Below are 19,950 nucleotides of genomic sequence, written 5' to 3'. Positions count from 1 at the left end.
CTATTCCTGTCTGCTCGTGACCCTGACCTTTGGCGTGTCCCCGACTATCCCTGTTTGCCTGTTACCCTGAACCTTGGCGTGAACTCTGTTGTCCTTGTCTGCTTGTGGCCCTGACCTTGGCTTATTCCTTTACTATCCTCCTGTTGCCTACTGTGGGTGTGAGCTGGAGGACCCTGGGGGTCGCGACCTGGAGCCAGTTGCAGCCCAGTCCATCCTCACCACTAGAGGCTCTGGTGAACACCTGCTGGCTCTTAGACTCCGCGTCCCAGGGAATCCTACGCTCTAACCCCGGTGGGATTTGTGTTGGTGTTCCAGCGGCCCTGCCTTCCTTACAACCCGGACTCCCATCCGCAGCAGTCAGCCTTAGGGTCCACTGCCTTGCGGTGCACTCCTGATCCCAACGGTGTACATCTGTCACCTAGCCTCAAGGTGACCTGACACATATATAGTACAACAGAAATGGCCAATCAAAATAATAAGTAGGGAAAGGGAAAGATAAAGAAATAAGAATTATCACTATAGAATAAATGTAAACCACATAGAAACCAGAGGACGCCAAAATTAGCTTTCCTATTCCTAACCAAGCCAATCAAAATACCAAACAAATGGGAAAGCAATTATCAAATTTTATTTTGTATTTTTAAATGTAATTGCAAACACTAGCATGATCCGTACATTTAATCATTATATATATATATATATGCATAAATGTGTGAAATTCACATTGTGTCCTGTAGTGATGTCGGCTTCCTTCCAGAACCGGTAGATTTTCTCTTTGTGCCACCTGTTGCTTATCTATTGAACTGTAATCAAAGAGAGGTCAATGTCAGCAAATATTAAAACCATATAAAAATAATACATAGACTTTATTCGTTCACACTTTCTCATGGATCTGTAACACAAAAAATAACAGACATACATTTACACGGATTTGTATATCCAGCATCAATGGGGTATACTCAAAAAGAATCTGCCCATACATCAAACAATGATTATTTGAACATTGTTGGTTGCTTGATTATTGTGCCGCGTACACACGATCGGATAATTCCGCCAGCAAAAGTCCGATGTGAGTCTTTGGTCGGAAATTCCGACCGTGTGTATGCTCCATGTGACTTTTGCTGGCTTTTGTGTGACCGTGTGTATGCAAGCCAAGCTTGAGCGGAATTCCATCGGAAAAACCTTCCAAGGTTTCTCTAACGAAAATTCTGATCATGTGTACGCGACATTAGTCTTTATTTTGATACGCTCTATTTCACTAACAGATTTTTTTTCACTAGAGGTCAAGTGAATATCATGTCTGCTTAAAGGGGAACTATAGAGGATTTTGGTCAATTGTATTTTAGTTTCTTTTGTAGTTTTTTTTTTTATTGTAGGCAATTGTTTTACATATAAACATTCAATATACTGTATGCTGTTTCTGATTTTCAGTGTGTGCAGTGCTTGCTGGGTTGTCTAATAGCAAAGTCTAGAACCAGTTCTGTACTTCATAGATGTAATTAAAGATGATTCAGCTTTGTGTTTAATCTGAGATCCTGCTATTAAATCTGTATTTACAACACAGCAGTTTTACATTTCTTTTTTTTTTTTCATTAAGCTGGCTGCTTTTTAGAAAAAAAAATTGGCCTCTATTATCTTATAATGTCCATTGATGATATTAGATATAAGCAGATAGAACTGAGATACTCACAGAAGGTGTAAGAGACTTGGAAGCCCTTTGCCTGGTTAGACTTGTCACTGTGGAATACGAGAACCATAGAATTGCCTTTGGAGTAATACACAGGGATGGTGCGATCCCCACAGAATGGACCCTTTTGTGTACCATCCATGAAGAGTTTTAGATAGTCGTACATACAGAAAGTGGCAGACTCTACATGGAAGTCACTTATGGTCAGGGCAATCTGAAAAAGAAATACAATTATGACTAACATGACAGTGTTGTGTTCATGCAACAAACAAATCATTTTTATTGCATAAAAGTAAGTTTTTTTTTTTTTACAATTCATTGATGTTACAGTCTACCTGAAATAATATTTAACCTTAAAGCCATATTAAACCCAAGAGAAAACATTTATTATATTACAATTCTTACATGTGATGGTTACTTTTTTTTTCTTTTTTAGGCTTTCTTCTAAGTTAATTTAGGGATCCAGCCAACAAGTCTGTTGTTTTCCAAAAGCACAAGCTATCCAGCAGAATGTATCAGTTTACATGAATAAGCCAAATCATTCCACACTGGCAGCGGTGCTTAAAATGATCAGCTTTATTTATTCATGTAAAACATTTATCCCAAAAGGAAAAAAATAGCTGTAACTGATTATAAAATATACGCTAAAATTTGGATTCAACTTGTTAGTGTATTTAAATCTGCTAATACATTTATTAATTCACCTGTCTACAATAGACTCAGGAAACTGATCAACTCCCTCCCTTCCTCTCCCCTGTGCTCCTTTTACTCTCTAAATGGGTGGCAGAAATTAGCCCAGTGCTACAAAGTCAAGTAAAGCTTTATAAACAGCTTACAAATGTCACACCACCAGTTTTCAGTCAGCTTCACAAATTACAATCAACACTTCCTGTCATCACTGGGAAATGATCCAGAAAGTCTTGGTGGTAGATAGTCTTAGAGCAATCTACTTTAGATTTGCCAACAGCCATGTATTGTAATGCCCTGAACAATACATTCAATTTCCATTCATCCAGGCAGGCCCTGGTGAACGCTGGTAAATTCAAAGGGGGTTGTATATTCAGATAGTAATGTGTCTGTCCAACATTAAATTTTGTTTGTGTGACAATTTTAGAGAATGTGGAAGTCCAATAATTAGGGAGAATTTTGAAGTCATCTTGTTTTACCTTATATCCAACAGGAGCTGTGATGGTGAAGTTACAATTCATGTTTGGACTGTAGTTCCCTGGGTATCCCGGAGATGTAAAGCTGCCTTGAGAGTTAAAGAAGGATCCTCCACACTGAACTGTAAGAATATAGATATAATCAATATAGTAAAGAGATTTATAAGAGTATATGACATCATTTTATGTTTATGTATATACTGTATACTGTATATACATAGTTCATCCTCCCTTTCGGAGTTCCAGGTTGATCTTAGGCTAAGACCCCACTCTGCAAACTTCAATGCAGAGCTCAGATGAAGAGATGGCCTACACAGGCACCAAATGCTGCTTCAGGGCAGGAATGGGAGAGAGTCACATGTTCTGCCTTACCCAGAAGTGTTTCACAGAGAACTAGTGAGAAAACAGGAGTGTCCTATGAAAATAAATAACTGTGTAGTGGAGATGGATGGGCTACCATACAAACCTATCATTGTGTCCTTAATGGGGTAAGTGCAGAAGCTGTAAAATCTATCCATCTTATTCTCCCCACTGCACTGCTTGAGTTAAATACTTCTTTAGTCTAGAAGGTGATAAATAAATTGAAATGCTTACCTTATTTATCCCCCCACAGGCTTCCTCCATGATGTACTACTAAACTGTTGTGCCAATAGTCCCTCCTTGGGAGGGATCTCCACTGTATCTATGATTCTTTAGTGTCTTTCTCTGAACAATTTCTTTACTATTAAAATAAATCAGCATACCTGAGCTATATGAAGCTTGGAAGCCGACCCCAGCAACAGCCCCGTCACTGACGAACTGGACCAGCATCTGGCTTGTAGAAGCGATGAGTGGAGGGATGGTTTGACTTCCGCACATTTTATCCAACAACACAGGGGAGTTCTTAGAGGGGCCGTCATAGATCCTCATGTAGTCTGAGTCACAGTTAGGAGTGGATTGGATATTAAAGCTACTGAACTTTAATGACGCCTAAAAAGTGACACAAGGCAAATTTATTATCTACAGTAAACCCCAAACTTCACATATTTGTAACTGCAAACTGGATTAATATGTAATTGCAATATGATGCAATTGATTATTATATTAATGCTTGAATAGTCCTTCAGAAAAAAATATGAATATGAATATGTATGATTCTAATTTCTGTTAAACGATCTTGCAGCTATAGACTTTTCTAGCTAAGATGTCTCTTCAAATGTGTGTATTTTCCATAGGTTTTCAAGTTGACAGAACTCTTCTGCTCCCTCTGATTATTTGTTGCTTGTGGTTTCTTCAGGGAAACAAATAAGCTTAAACAAGATGGATTTGGGGGAATAAACTTTTAACAGAAATCTTTCATTTAACACTATTTTGAATTAACTCAAAGAAACCTGTGACTGTGGATATTGCAATACTGTTACTATTGGTAACATACTTGTAAGAACCAGAGCCCCAAATTAATTCAAGACCCATTTTGTTCCTGCCAAACCCCCATTCCTACAATGACGTCACCATCAGATGTGGGGTAAAAAAAAACTTGCACATCAGAGTTGCCAAAATAGGGTTCCAGCAATGAAGTGGTAATAATAGTCTGAAGGTGGGCCATAATGAAGGGAAGTATTATTCCAACATATGGAGCAATTGGTGGTTGAAGCAGAGTATGAGGTTCAGAGACATATACATCCTAAAAGACCTAGGGTAGGGAGTATTTAGACCTATTGCTTGGCACTATACTAGTCAAGTCTCTATTTTTTATTAATGTAAAATTTAGGTGGTGTACAAAACAATCTTTTTATGGCAGTTTATTTTCACAGCTAGGTTACTAGACATTTAGGGTCACATTTTGCATGTTTACATCTGTCTCCTTACCTGTCCTGATGGAACCCTGATCAACCAAACACAATCACAATTATTAGGATAAGCGGAAGGATAGTTGTCAGAAGTGAAAATTCCTGTCTTATTATTAAGCAAAGTCGCACAGACACCTGAGAAGTGAAAAATAGACATATAAATTGTTTTTAGTCACTGGTGGAATAGACTGATAATAATATTAATAATGAATTGGTGGACAACAGGGGAGGGGGTATTAAACTTCTATTAGATTAAAACTGCTGGAATTTTCAACCTAAAATCAAATGAACCTTGTGTTTAACCCCTTTATGTTGAAGATAAAAGATCCTTAATGCCTCAATGCAGTGTTACAACTTTCACATGTTAGTGAAACGGAATGTATCTTTACAACTACCTTGTGCATCCAGGTGAATTATACTTTGTTTGTTCAGGCCAAATCGAGCCTTCATTTTATGGTAAAATTTACATTTCCTGATATTTTACTCTTTTTTTTCAAAGAAAACTGGCTAAATTGTAAACAATATTATATTTTTTTAAAGCGGTTGTTCACACAATTTTTAAAGTTTATCTCAGTCATTTTTAAATACAGCATAAAATGCAAAATGGAACTTTTTTTTTTTTTTCCGGGTGTACCTGTATATATGTGCCTTGGTTTTTCTTTGCTGCATACACTCTCTGCGGCTATAGGCGGGTATTTTGCGGGTATTTGTGTCATTTCCTGCCTCGCTGCACTGTCTCCTGGGATCTCCTGTATGCTCCCAGGAGTCAGTGCGGAGGCCCGGCGCGAAATCTCGCAGGATTTGCGGATTGACGCCACCCGTTGTGATGGCAACAAGGATCTTTACAACGCTCTGCGCTGTTACAACTGAGCATGCGCGGGAACCAGCAAGGAATGCTGGTAGATCTGCAATACTGGAACCAGGAAGTGATTGCTTGTGGGCTTCAAATGCCCACAAGCAAGATGAAAACGGCAGTACATATTTTATATAACTCACTCTTTGAAACAAAAACGGACATCTCGGGAGGAAATGACTGCAAAAAGTGAGTGTGACATTGTAAACATGTGTATTTTTAAGTGTAAAAAAAAAAAAAACGCGAGTGCACATCCGCTTTAAATCTAACTGTATCTTTCTTATCATTACTATATGACCCACCAAAAATAAATAACCCAAATGAATTTGAGATGCAAGGGGATGCCACATATGTGTACACCCATAGTAGGGCCCAGAGACAAACGTGCACATTTTGGGGGTTTTTTTGTCAAAACATTTTTTTTTTCAAAACTGTAAAAATTCACTTGAAATGCAATCATAAAAAAGTATAATTTCTAATGTTTCAAAGCCATAAAACTGGAATGTACAGGAACTTACTGCATTGATAAAGTCGGTTAATTTTAGTGACATCCAAGACACTCAGTCCAATTGTCTGCCCAATAGGCACATTGGGGTCAGGCTTGGGGACAATTGTGGGTTTGTTTGAAGTGTTGGAGAATGCATAGCTGGAAAATGTTGAATAGAGATAAGATTGACATATTACCTTAAAAATATTTTATAATTCATGGGTAATTCACCAGCTAATATAAAAGTCATGACTTACGCATCATAATGCATCACTGAACCATAATCATATGGACTGCCCAGGTTATTAGTGTCCGCTTTAGCAAAATTACCCCAGTATCCTGTAAAAAGACAAAAGCAGTGGTAATGTCTCTTTTTTGAAAACATGGCTAAATTCGTTTTGTGTAAATGTCCACAGTACCTTGAGAGATGTACTGGAAATTGATGTCAACATAATTGTCACGATCACTTCTTACATGCTCATGGTAGAAGCCCAGGGCATGTTCTAGTTCATGTTGTATAATCCCCCTGTAGATGCAGCCTCCACCCAATGAAACTGTCTGGCTTCCACCAGTTCTTCCAAGATATGAGTAACAGCTAGAAATAGTAAATATACCGTTCAAAATAGTTATGCTTTAATACCATTTGGGAGCCTAAGACAATAGTTTAATAGAAACAATGAATCTGAGCTACAGAAAGAAAACAATCAATATCTATTTGTGCTAAGCTTTTGACCCTTCTAACTCTAATGCCCCGTACACACGGTCGGACATAGATCGGACATTCCGACAACAAAATCCTAGGATTTTTTCAGACGGGTGTTGGCTCAAACTTGTCTTGCATACACACGGTCACACAAAGTTGTCGGAAAATCCGACCGTTCTGAACGCGGTGACGTAAAACACGTACGTCGGGACTATAAACAGGGCAGTGGCCAATAGCTTTCATCTCTTTATTTATTCTGAGCATGCGTGGCACTTTGTCCATCGGATTTGTGTACACACGATCGGAATTTCCGACAACGGATTTTGTTGTCGGAAAATTTTATATCCTGCTCTCAAACATTGTGTGTCGGAAAATCCAATGGAAAATGTGTGATGGAGCCTACACACGGTCGGAATTTCCGACATCAAGGTCCTATCACACATTTTTCGTTGGAAAATCCGACCGTGTGTACAGGGCATAATTCTAATATCAGCAGGTGTATCCCTATGTATGTGCCCAGTTCTAATAAGGGGTATGGCGTTTGGGAGCTAAGTAACGATGTGCTGGCTCCAAGCATTGGATCACTGCTCACGTTTGGACAGACATATTTGGTTTTATTTTCACTGTAATATTTTAAGTGGAATCCATTGAGTCTGATGACACTAAGCCCCACTCCCTCAAAGTCACTTCCATTTTTCTACTATATACTCAATGTTAGCAGCGCTGGGATTAATATTTTATGTCCTTGTGCTATTTCTGCTAGGTACACAAAAAAAGGAGACAACCAGGAAGCACCTTGTTGTTGGCTTGTGAATTTCACATGTATTTGCAATTGTACAGAGGAGTTCCATAATTTTTCTTGGAGGAAATTAAAAAGAGAAGCCATCATGCACAAATAGGTAATGTAAAGTCTAAGGTGTTTATGTTTTAGATGCCCCTACTGTTTCTCTTTTTGTGAAGCACTATGATAGACAATAGACAACCTTACCCATCATCAGGAACGATGTGGATGTAATCATCTTCTGTTGTAAGAGGCACAAACCTCACACAAGTCAATGTCTCAAACTCGGCCATGGCGAGCACAATACTATTCATGTCACTGGGACCTAGAAACAGAGATAAAAGGTTGGATTTCTACAAATAACAAATAGCAACTAATACTTTAATGCAAGAGATGAAAGAGGGAACTCACTGTAGCTGGATGCTATGATGTAAGGAACAGGAACAGTACCATTATCACTTTTAGGCCAAAGGCAAGAAGGACAGTTTATAGCGCTGCGGTCATTCTGTACCAGCATATCGCCTCCATACATGGGTGTTTTGCTATCTGAAAAACAGAACTTGGTTATAGTTAATACACAAAAATGTATTGGATTTTAGCTGCCCATACACTGGCTGAAGTTTGCTACGTGGGTGGCTGTGTCAGTCCACTCTCACCTGACATTCTTTGACTGAAAAATGGACGGATCCAAACAGATAATTTTAGAACCAACAGCGGCTGCATCTAATCAGATGCAGTACAGTACAGTGTTGGGGTATACAACAGAATAGAATAGGCACAGTGGGAATCTGTGCATCCGAAGGAACCTGTTAGATATTTTCATGCAGTCCAAAGGCCCAGCTTTACTCAGTTCCGTGACTCAGCACAGCCCTGTTTGGCAGGGGAGGAGACCTGATTTTGCTCTGCTGCAGTGAAGTTGACCTCTTGAATCTTCCCATGCAGGACACAGCAGAGAGTGGGCCCCCGCGTAGAGCCTTCCCACTATGGAGGGCAGAACTTAGAAATGCCCAGGAAAATGCTAAGCTTAGCTTAACCCCTTCCCACCTGGGCAACCAAAACAACTAACTAGCTAATCTGTAAGCACCTGATTACACACAGCCCTGTTTGGCAGGGGAGGAGACCTGATTTTGCTCTGCTGCAGTGAAGTAACACTTACAAGTCTGATAATCTCATGTGTCTGTCACTCTGCTCTCTCCTCCTATTACAATGAAGCATACAGTACAGTACAGCTAACATACTCATTGTGCCACTTCTCCCACTTCTAGTCTGAGCTCTACAATAAAGGTACTTACATCGTTTGTATTTAAAAGAGTACAATTAAGATGTAGTAAGGAATACAGAGCTGCATTAATTTATGTTTTTTTTTTTTTTTATCTACCTGGAGTGTAGCTTTAATTGTAGATTTAGCACTAGAAATTGCAACAGAAGAATAAACAGTTTTACTAGAGATTCTGATGCTGATTTTCTACTAAATTCCCATGCAAAGTGAAATTTCCAAAGTTTGCAAAGTGAACTGTCTATTTGCCGTTAATAATTCAACCTCTTTATCTCACATGTTTCAATGCAATGGTAGAAGTGAATAGGAATCACCCACCAGTCTTTTTTTTTTAATAAAATAGTGATTTTTAAAGACTCATTCAGCAATGATGAAGATCTGCAATTTAAGACAAGAGTGCCATATTTCTCCTCACACGCTATTGGCTAGTCCATCAGTGCATGATTTAAAGGATCGTGAAACTCATAACTTTATTGAGTATAATTGGTTATTGTCTATTACCTTGCCTGGATTTAGCGCCCTCGTAATGCAGTAACGAATCCTGTGGTTAGAATAATTACCTTTATTAGCTTTTAAAATCTTGCTGAAGATCCCTTGTGGCACTTCGGAGTCTTCACTCTTTGGGGCTGTGTATACAAAATACACATTAAGCACATCTAGTGAAATAATCGCAACCAAAAAATTAAAATGACTTAATTTTTGTGTAAATATTGAACCCATTTTATCAATTGAATTATGAATGAAAAAGAGGATAGCTCTTCAAAGCTATCCCTGATTTGTGAAACTTCTGGTCGGAAAATTCTTTAGGTCTTTGCCTGAATCTCCATGATTATCATAAACACTGTCACCTAAGCAAAAGGAGAGGGCTATAAAAAAATACCCTGTTGCCAGGGTCTAAAAAACATGGCGGTGATTATATGCACATGCAACATATTTTAGGTATCTCATTAAATGTAAAATATCTCTGTTGTGTAAACAGCCGAAAGCTGGAAATTGCTGCTTGGATGTGATGTCATCAGCCCCAGCAGACTCAGAGCTTTCGCTCAAATGACACTTTATAGTATTCCTCTTCACTCCTCCCCCAGCAGCTAAATCAAAGTTTATGTGGGGAGGTGAGGGGAGGGACAGAGATGCTGGGCCAGCACAGACAGTAATTGGACACTCCCAGAAGAGGGGAGGGCTAAGAGAAACAATGAGGGAGGGGGCTGGGCTAGGGAAGTGACTCTCAGAGTAGTCAAATTTTTTTTGCAAGTTCAAAGCCACATTGCAGGTGAATAATAAATCATTTATGGAAAGGAAAATACTGGAAGCAAACATTTAAAATGTATTTTTCTAAGGGTTTTATCTGCAATGTTTTAAATTGGTGAAAGGATCTCTTTAAAGTAAGGGATGTTTACCATAAGAGCTATAAAATGGTCTTTCATAGAGGCTGGTTCTAGATGGAGAAGGAAAATATTTTTTATAGATTATGTGGCCAGGCTGATTACGACCAATGGAGCAGTGCAAACAATTTTTGATTTAGGAATTAGGATTTAGGATTAGGAATGTTATAAAAAAAGGCTAATGAACGGGAGGAAAAAGCAGAACAAACAAAACAGCTGATAGAGAACAGAAAGAAAGCAAAAATGATTCCTTAAATAAGAATGTTAAAAAGCTTACCATCTTTGTTCACTCCAAGTAGATGGTACTGGAAAGTAAAGTTTTGCATCAATATCTTATTTCAGATGAAATACAATAATAACAGATAACAAGTCTTGGCCCCAACTCATCCCCATCCTGCAGAATCCTCCTCAGTCCTACTGAGAATCTCTCAAAACTAAGGTAAAATCCTTTCTTAGACAGATGTTACCACAACAGTCATTATTGGAAGATTTTACCGTATTCCCTGTTCTGTTCCCAATTATAATATTTTAGATTACCCGTCACTTTCTGTCCTAATGGCAATGGGCTGTACAAAAGTCAAATCTCCCTACAGGCGACCCGGGTAGTAATAAGTGTTAAAATCTAAGAGGATACCTAACCCCCCAACTTTTCCAAAACTAAGGGGATAACTATTTTGGTTTGATTTACACTTCACCACTAGCTAATATTGTTAGTAACTTCTTGGAATATAATTTCCTAAATATAGTTGTCACCTGTCCCCTGTACTGTTCATGTCAGCTCATCATCTCACCTGTATTTGTGCAGATAGAGGTAGACTGGTCACCAGCCCCGTAACACAGCCCAGAAGCAGGAGGAAGACTTTTTCATTCATCTTGTTCAGAATTCTCCTTCACTGTAATGTGGAATATCTTCTCTCTGAAGCTTGGTGTGACACTCATCTTCTGGATCACCTTTTATACAGGTACCAGAGAAGATCTGACCAATCATGAGACAGGAAACCAAATTTCAAGAATGACCTAAGTGGACGTGTATGGGAATTAGAAATGTATAATTATTTCATGTGTGACACTATGGTCATTATTATCTTATTATTGTCTTGGTGTTCTGCTGTCCAACTTGTAATTGATTGTCATGGTCTCCTGACAATTGTCTATAATGACATAAAAAGGTCTTGTGTGAGTAATATCATTGCCAACTGATTTTTTCTGATAAAATGTAAATAAATTGGGACTGACAATGTAATTTTACATTTATTTTTGTATTCAAGGTTATACACATTCTATGAGATAATTCATCAATACAGTGCCGTGAACAATGATGTTTTACAAAATGCAAAAAACCATAGCAAACAAACAGATATAATTTCTCTTTTAATTTGAAGTTTGATCATATTAAATTAAACTGTGATTGCTTAAAGTGTTATTAAAGTCTCATATTTGTTCATAAAATAATAAATAAACATGTTATACTTACCTGCTCTGTGCAGTGGTTTTGTACAGAGGAGCCCAAATCATCCTCTTCTTGGGTCCCCAGCAGGCACTCCTGGCCCCTCCCTCATGCCAAGTGTCCCCACAGCAAGCAGCTTGCTATGGGGGCACCCGAGCTAAGCCGCTGCTCTGTGTGGCTATTCAGACACAGAGCTGTGGTTTAGCCTTGCCTCCTCCCACTCCTCATTGGCTCACTGAATTTGATTGACAGCAGCGAGAGCCAATGGTGCCCTGCTTCTGTCTCAGCCAGTGAGGAGGGGAGTCCCGGACAGCTGAGACTCTCGTGCAACATCTCTGGATCGAGCTGGGGCTCAGGTAAGTATTAGGGGTTCGGGGGGGGGGGGCTGCTGCACACAGTTTTTTTTATCTTAATGCACAGAGAAAAAAAAAAAACCTTCTGACTTTAGAATCACTTTAATTTGGGTAAACCTGGTCTTCACCCTAGGCCTAAGCGCTAACCACTTTCCCACTGTGCCGCCCTGGAGGTGTAGCTGGTTGCTAAACACTTAATACTATCTATGACTATTGGCTATGCTGCTGCCTTCTTGGGGAACTCAAAACTGCAAAAAAATAAAGATAGAGAGGAGACCCAAACAGCCTCATAGTGTAGTAAAGCAATCTTAAAACCAATAAATATTGCACTATCAAGTCAAGAAGGAGAAATGGCATATAGCCAAGCAGAGAAAGTCCCAGAACCAGTGGATCCGAGCCAGTGGCTCCAGCTGCCATTAATGAACTGACAACCACCACTGTAGGGGAGACACTGAGCAGTGGCGGCGCCACCTCCTCTCTCAAGCCACCCCCTCTATCACCAATAAACCAATAGAAAGATTCATGCATTTCATGAATATATCCATGGCTGCTGTTGCCACCCCCTATTCAGGCACCCAGCTCCTTTATGGGCGCCTGAATTAAAGTGGCGGGGAGTGTTTTTGAAGCACCTGATTAGAGCCATAGGCTCTGCTACCCATCACCTGATTGGCTGAAACAACAGGCACTGTGATTTGACGCCTATCAAGTGTCCAATGATAGGAGAGGGTGGGTGAAGAGGACAGGAGAAGAAGACATCAAGGACATCGCCCGCCACTATGGGTGAGGGAGGGCACAGTGGCAGCACTCGATGGGCACAGTGGGAGCTTTGGATGGCACAGTAGGGTCATTTGATGGGGCACAGGGGGAGCATTTGATGGGGTACAGTGGGAGCATTTGATGGCACAGTAGGAGCATTTGATGGCACTTTGGCAGCGTTTGATGGGCACAGTGGCTGTGTTTGATAGGCAGTGGTGGCATTTGATGGCACAGTGGGGGCAATTGATGGGTACAGTGGCTGCGTTTGATGGCATAGTGAGGCTGCAATTGATGGGGTTTTTTTCAGAATTTTTCATTTGTTTGCACCCCCAAAAAATCTTGAGCAGCACCCGCCACTGACTGATAGTACTGACTGAAAAATGTGCCTCTTCATGATCGCCCTTTGGTTTATGATAACATATTTTATTGTTTGTTTATGAGTTTTCTCTTCCAATTGTTCCAGATGTGCTGATATTGGATCAATAATGATGCTCGACATTTCATTTTACTTGTGTAGATAAATTAATTAGATTCTATATCTAGCTATTTTTTTTCATTTAAGTATTACATTTTTTTTTATCATTATTATCCACATTTAAATCAGAAAAAAGTTTATTGTATTAAACAGACAACATAACAGTCCGAAACAAGACAATACTATAAAGCTTACATCCACATAGATATCCAAAGGTTGTAATTACAGAAACATTGACACAGACAGATGCCCGTGCTCACATACTCATATCAAATACAATGCTGGTATTGTGCATCCTTGACTCCATCCCACCCAAAGTGCAACAAGGGTGCATATAATTATCCTAATTTAAATGAACAACAAAACCCTATGGTATATTTGGACACAGGAACAACCTCTGATAAACAAGTTCCCGTGAGCTGAAACCAGGGGCGTCTAACCACAGTCCCCACACCTTTTCTAGTTTACTGGGGCTACCTCGTCATGTAAAAATATGGTGTTCCACAAGCAGAGAATTACAGACAGCAGACACCCAGGCCTTGTGCGTAGGGGTATCAGGGGACTTCCACAGTATTAGAATTAACCGGCGAACGTAGAAAAGGGCCCTTCCCGCTGCTGTCCTAGGGTGTTCATCCTCAATGGCTTCCTCTACAACATTTAAGAGGCAGCATTTGGGGTCCAATGGGATGTTTAACTTAAATACCATATTTAACCACTTAAGGACTAGCCTCGTTTTGAGATTTTGGTGTTTACTTGTTTAAAACAGTCTTTTTTTGCTAGAAAATTACTTAGAACCCCCAAACATATATATATATTTTTTTTTAACACCCTAGAGAATAAAATGGCGGTCATTGTAATACTTTTTTTCGCACCGTATTTGCTCAGCGGTCTTACAAGCGCACTTTTTTTGGAAAAAATTCACTTTTTTTAATAAAAAAAAAAGACAACAGTAAAGTTAGTCCATTTTTTTTATTTTATGAAAGATGATGTTACGCCGAGTAAATTGATACCCAACACGTCGCGCTTCAAAATTGCGCCTGCTCGTGGAATGGCGTCAAACTTTTACCCTCAAAAATCTCCATAGGCGATGTTTAAAAAATTCTACAGGTTGCATGTTTTGCGTTACAGAGGAGGTCTAGGGCTAGAATTATTGCTCTTGCTCTACCAATCATGGTGATACCTCACACGTGTGGTTTGACCACCGTTTTCATATGCGGGCGCTACTCACGTATGCATTCGCTTCTGCGCGCGAGCTCGTCAAGAAGTTTAAAAACTTTTTTTTTCTTATTTATTTTACTTGATTTTATTTATTTTTTCACTATTTTTTAAATAAAAAAATTGGGTCATTTTTATTCCTATTACAAGGAATGTAAACATCCCTTGTAATAGAAAAAAAGCATGACAGGACCTCTTAAATATGAGATCTGGGGTCAAAAAGTCCTCAGATCTCATATTTGGACTAAAATGCAAAAAAAAAAAAAAAATTGTCATTTGAAAAAATGACAACAGAAAAATGTGCCTTTAAGACGTATGGGCGGAAGTGATGTTTTGACGACACTTCCGCCCTCCTATGGTATGGAGACAGGTGGGGGCCATCTTCGCCTCACACATCTCCATAGCACAGACGGCTCCGGTAAGCGGCGGAGGGCATAGGAGAGCGTCTGGAAAAGGGTGGCACCTCTCCCGCCGCCGATAACGGTGATCTTCTTCAAACTGCCGACATATTTTTACATGAGCCGGTCGGTAAGTGGTTAATGTATCTACAACCTGCCCCAATAGTGATGAGGTTTAGGGCAATGCCATAATAGATGGATTAAGTCCCTGTGGTCCCTTCTGGATCTATGGCAATATGGCTCCATACTGTATCCCATCTTATAAAGCTTCAGGGGAGTGTAGTGAGAGCGTAGGAGAATGTAAAGTTGAGAGAGCTTCTGGGCCATGTTTAGAGAGCAGGTTACCACAGCCTGATACGCCTCTTTCCATTGATCACCCGACATCGGACCTAGGTCTCTCTCCCAAAGCGAAGTCGCTTTGCTAGGATGGCCTTTGTGGAACGCAGACAACAACATGCTATAACATTGTGAAATAAGACCTTTAGAGCTTTCAGCCATTTTGATCAAGTTGAAAATAGGGATGGAAGATAGATAGCATTCCTGCATGTCCTCCTGTGTCCTGACTGCATGTCAAAATTCTAAGTAGAAAAACTGCATATGGGCAGGTAGCAAGTATACGGCTTGCAGGGAAGCAAAAGGTATCAGAAAACCATCCTTAAAAACCTGAGACATAGTAACTATCCCATATGACTTCCACAGAGCGCCATGCACTAACTCGGCTAGTTATGAATAGTTATTGTTACGCCATATCAGGCTATACTTTGTATACCCAGTGACATGTTGTAGGTATTTACTAGATGAAGGTGAGACCCTATCTAGAACTCTTATGGATTCAGTTGGCGCACTGCAGAGGAGACAAACCCAGAATATAAACTGTGTACCAAAACCAAATTTGGACAGAACCAGCCTGAGATAGTCCCATTCAACACCATCAAATGGTTTATGAGCATCAAAGGATAGGAAAGCTCTCCTACCCATATTATGTCATGTACCTGGGTTTATTCAAATAGGGATGTTCCTGGTCCCACAGCTGCAGTCTTACTTGTTGTGCCACAGAAGAGCTCTGGAGTTATGGCTATGTTCTCCCAGTTTGAGGTATTACCTTGGACTCACTAGCCCCACCCGCTGCCAGCTGTGGACAATCTACAATCAAAGCAGCTTATAAATAGCAGCACTTCCTATCTCTCAGTGCCCGTTTGTTTGGACTAGCTCCCTGTTTGTTGTGACTGCTTTGTGACTCTGAATACTGTGCCTGAATTCCTGACTACTCTCTAGCCTGCTGATTTTGTACTTCACTGCCAGCTCATGTATGACCTTTGTCTGCCTGACCACTCTCTGGATTTCGATCGTGTAGGCCCCTGGACGATGTAAGTTATTACAAAACACGTAGGACGGAGCGATGCGCTGACGTCACCTCGTCTCCATTCATTAATCCAGTAGGAATGGGCTGTCTGTTTGTGCTCCAGCCGGTGCAACAGACCTTCTGTGTTTTTTACATTCAATATTCTGTAAGTGCATTACTTTCTTTTAATAATAAATAGTCGTTGGTTTTACACTATTGGAGCATTTATTTTCTTCTATGCACAATGACATTTCCCTGCTGATCTGAGCCGTTGTGAAGTGACCGCCCATTCTCTGGAGTTCGTTTGCTGTTTCATGGAGCCGGTGTATATTACAACACATACTTTCCCTGATCCTCTGTGATGGGGGATCATGGTATTCCGGTAAGGGCGCATTCCTGGTGATTGCGGTGGTGGATTTCACACAATATTCAGAGACAAGAATTTATTCACAATTTTTTTCACTCATTGATGGACTATTATTTATCACTCATTGGTGTTTATCACAATATATTGTTTATTGATTATTGATCATCTGTTATTGAACATGTCAAACGTCAATTTTAATTGATGCTGAATATTACTTGCACAGTTGATTAATGTTACCAATTGATTTTTTATTGCCTATACTGATTATTCACTATATAGTTTTTTTCCTTTTCTTAGGGTAGCGCGATTTTTCTAATTTTTTCTATTTATGTGTGTATTGATGTTGTACATATTAATTGCAGCTCCTAAAGTGATGGAGGGTTGCTAATCATTTTGCCACCCTCCTTTCAGTTTTGCTTTCCATAGCGCGGTTTTTACATTTTTTTTCCATATATTTTGATTTGCAAATTCCATCTGAAATAGGCCAGCTCAACTAGTTCCTATATATAGGCTCATATGTATTTTCTTGTATGTCTTACATAGATTTATATATATTTATTTTTATACATGCTTTTTTATATAAATATCCAAAATAAAAACAATAGGCAAAATAAAAAATATTATGTGTTATCCCAACATAATGCCTCTAAATGTCCCTAAAAGTCCAAAACTAATTGAACAGCTAAGGTGCCAGCTGTGATTTCTATTGCACTCTTAAAATTGCTCCACACTATTCATGCAGTAAAAAGTGCCCTTCAGTGATTCCATTCCTTCCCCCGTACACACGGAAACTTACCAGACGTTTCGATACAGGTGATATATGGGTCCAAATGCACTTGTGTATTATATCGAGAGTCTGTGTCCCCACCCGTTCTTTAAGCCCCCTCATGTACTGTATGAACACCAACTCAGGGATAAAAGGGCATGGACAAGATCATTGTGCAATCAGTTTTTAATAAGACAAATGTGTCGTACGCAAAGATAATGAATGATCACTCACATATTGTGTTGCCCAGACCAACACCCGGTAAAACCTAGCAGTGTGTCTGTCTCTAGTAGGAGACAGACACACGGCCGCCACTTGTTACACATAGAGAAGTGGCTTGTATTTCACTGGCTGGAAATTTCATCCCCGAGCTGGAGTTACATGGCCACTGACATCACTTCTGGTGACAAAGTGTCCTAGGAGGGGTTTCACAGGATCTATCAGAAGAGCAGCAGGGGTATCATTAATGCATGAGGGTAATCTGTTGGCACAATTATTTTACTATATAACATGTTTTATACATAGACAGATACAAAATCTTTATATATTTTTCATAAAAAGAAAAAAACTTTAAAAAATGATAAAATTATATAAAATGATTGTGCGTACATAAATAAGGTTGATCCGTCACAATTCCATCAATTGGTTATTTGGTTTCATCTATTTATGTATTTCCTAACTCAAATTTAGCATGCCATTCGTTTTTCATATGCCGCATAGATCACACAATGATTGGCAGCATCTGGTAGGATTATTAAGGTTTAATACCCACACTGCAGGACAGGTATTTACATCCCAGAGGTTACTGTTAGTTTTTCTGAGGAAGGACAGAAGTTGCTCTCAGAAATGCATCTTCCATGATTCTATGCAATTGATCACAAGCAGCAAGAGACTGAGACACTGCGATTCTGTGTAGAGACATCCTTTCCAGCCAGCACTATCAGCGTCTCCCCTGCAGCGGTGGTTGACAGTTGCCTGGTAAAGTCGGCTGCTTGGATCCACTGGTTATGGGACTTTATCTACTCGGTTATATGCCTATTCCACACCATAATCCCTCCTCCAACAAATGACTTGGACCAGTGCACAAAGCAAGGTCCATAAAGTCATGGATGAGTGAGTTTGGAGTGGAGGAACTTGACTGCCCCGCACTGTCCTGACCGAAACCCAATAGAAAACCTTTGGGATGAATTAGAGAGGGGACTGTGAGCCAGACATTCTCTCCAACATCAGTGCCTGACCTCACAAATGCTCTTCTGGAGGAATGGTCAAACATTCCCATAGACACACTACTAAACCTTGTGGACAGCCTTCCCAGAAGAGTTGAAGCTGCTAAAGCTGCAAGGGTGGGCCAACTCAATATTGAACCCTACGGACTAAGACTGGGATGCCATTAAAGTTCATATGCATTTTGAGGCAGGTATCACAATAATTTTGATAATATAGTGTATTATGAGGCTGTTTGGCATCCCTCTATCCCTTTGTTTTTTACTGAAAATGATAACACTTGTTTATGTCAGGAGCAGCACTTGAGGCCCCCTATATCCATTTGAAAAATTTTCATAAAAAGGGTATTACTTTATAGAAAATTTTATTATCACCATGACAGTGATATGGCCTGTCATAGAGAATAAAACTGGATTTTGTACTTATCTGTAAAAATCAATTTCTTTGAGTTTATCATTGGACACAGAGCAGCCATATTAATCTTTACTCATAAGTAGGGATGAGCTTCGAGTTCAAGTCGAACTCATGTTCAACTCGAACATCGGCTGTTCGTCAGTTCGCCGAACAGCGAACAATTTGGGGTGTTCGCGGCAAATTCGAAAGCCGCGGAACACCCTTTAAAAGTCTATGGGAGAGATCAAAAGTGCTCATTTTAAAGACTTATATGCATGGTATTGTCCTAAAAAGTGTTTGGGGACCCGGGTACTGCCCCAGGGGACATGGATCAATGCAAAAAAAGTTTTAAAAACGGCCGTTTTTTCGGGAGCAGTGATTTTAATAATGCTTAAAGTCAAACAATAAAAGTGTAATATTCCTTTAAATTTCGTACCTGGGCGGTGTCTATAGTATGCCTGTAAAGGGGCGCATGTTTCCCATGCTTAGAACAGTCTGACAGCAAAATGACATTTCAAAGGAAAAAAAGTCATTTAAAACTACTTGCGGCTATTAATGAATTGCCGGTCCCGAGTCTCCCGACAATACACATAAAAGTTCATTGATAAAAACGGCATAGGAATTCCCCACAGGGGAACCCCGAACCAAAATTAAAAAAAAAAATTACGTGGGGGTCCCCCTAAATTCAATACCAGGCCCTTCAGGTCTGGTATGGATTTTAAGGGGAACCCCGCACCAAAATTTTTTAAAAAATTGGCGTGGGGTCCCCTCAAAAATCCATACCAGACCCTTATCCGAGCATGCAACCTGGCAGGCCGCAGAAAAAGAGGGGGGGCGAGAGAGCGCCCCCCCTCCTGAACCGTACCAGGCCACATGCCCTCAACATTGGGAGGGTGCTTTGGGGTAGCCCCAAAGCACCTTGTCCCCATGTTGATGAGGACAAGGGCCTCATCCCCACAACCCTGGCCAGTGGTTGTGGGGGTCTGCGGGTGGGGGGCTTATCGGAATCTGAAAGCCCCCTTTAACAAGGGGACCCCCAGATCCCGGCCCTCC

General features: G+C 40.1%; 1 pseudogene; it reads right to left on the bottom strand.

Moving 5' to 3' along the window:
• Positions 1–900: 900 nt before the first annotated feature.
• The window catches only part of LOC141117811 (embryonic protein UVS.2-like), a 107,290-nt pseudogene continuing 88,240 nt past the window's right edge, over positions 901–19,950 (bottom strand).

This window comes from Aquarana catesbeiana, linkage group LG13 (assembly GCF_042186555.1).
Source record: "Aquarana catesbeiana isolate 2022-GZ linkage group LG13, ASM4218655v1, whole genome shotgun sequence".
NCBI classification, from domain to species: Eukaryota; Metazoa; Chordata; class Amphibia; order Anura; family Ranidae; genus Aquarana; species Aquarana catesbeiana.
The sequence above is the reverse complement of the archived record's forward strand: the minus strand, read 5'-3'. Positions and strand labels throughout refer to the sequence as shown.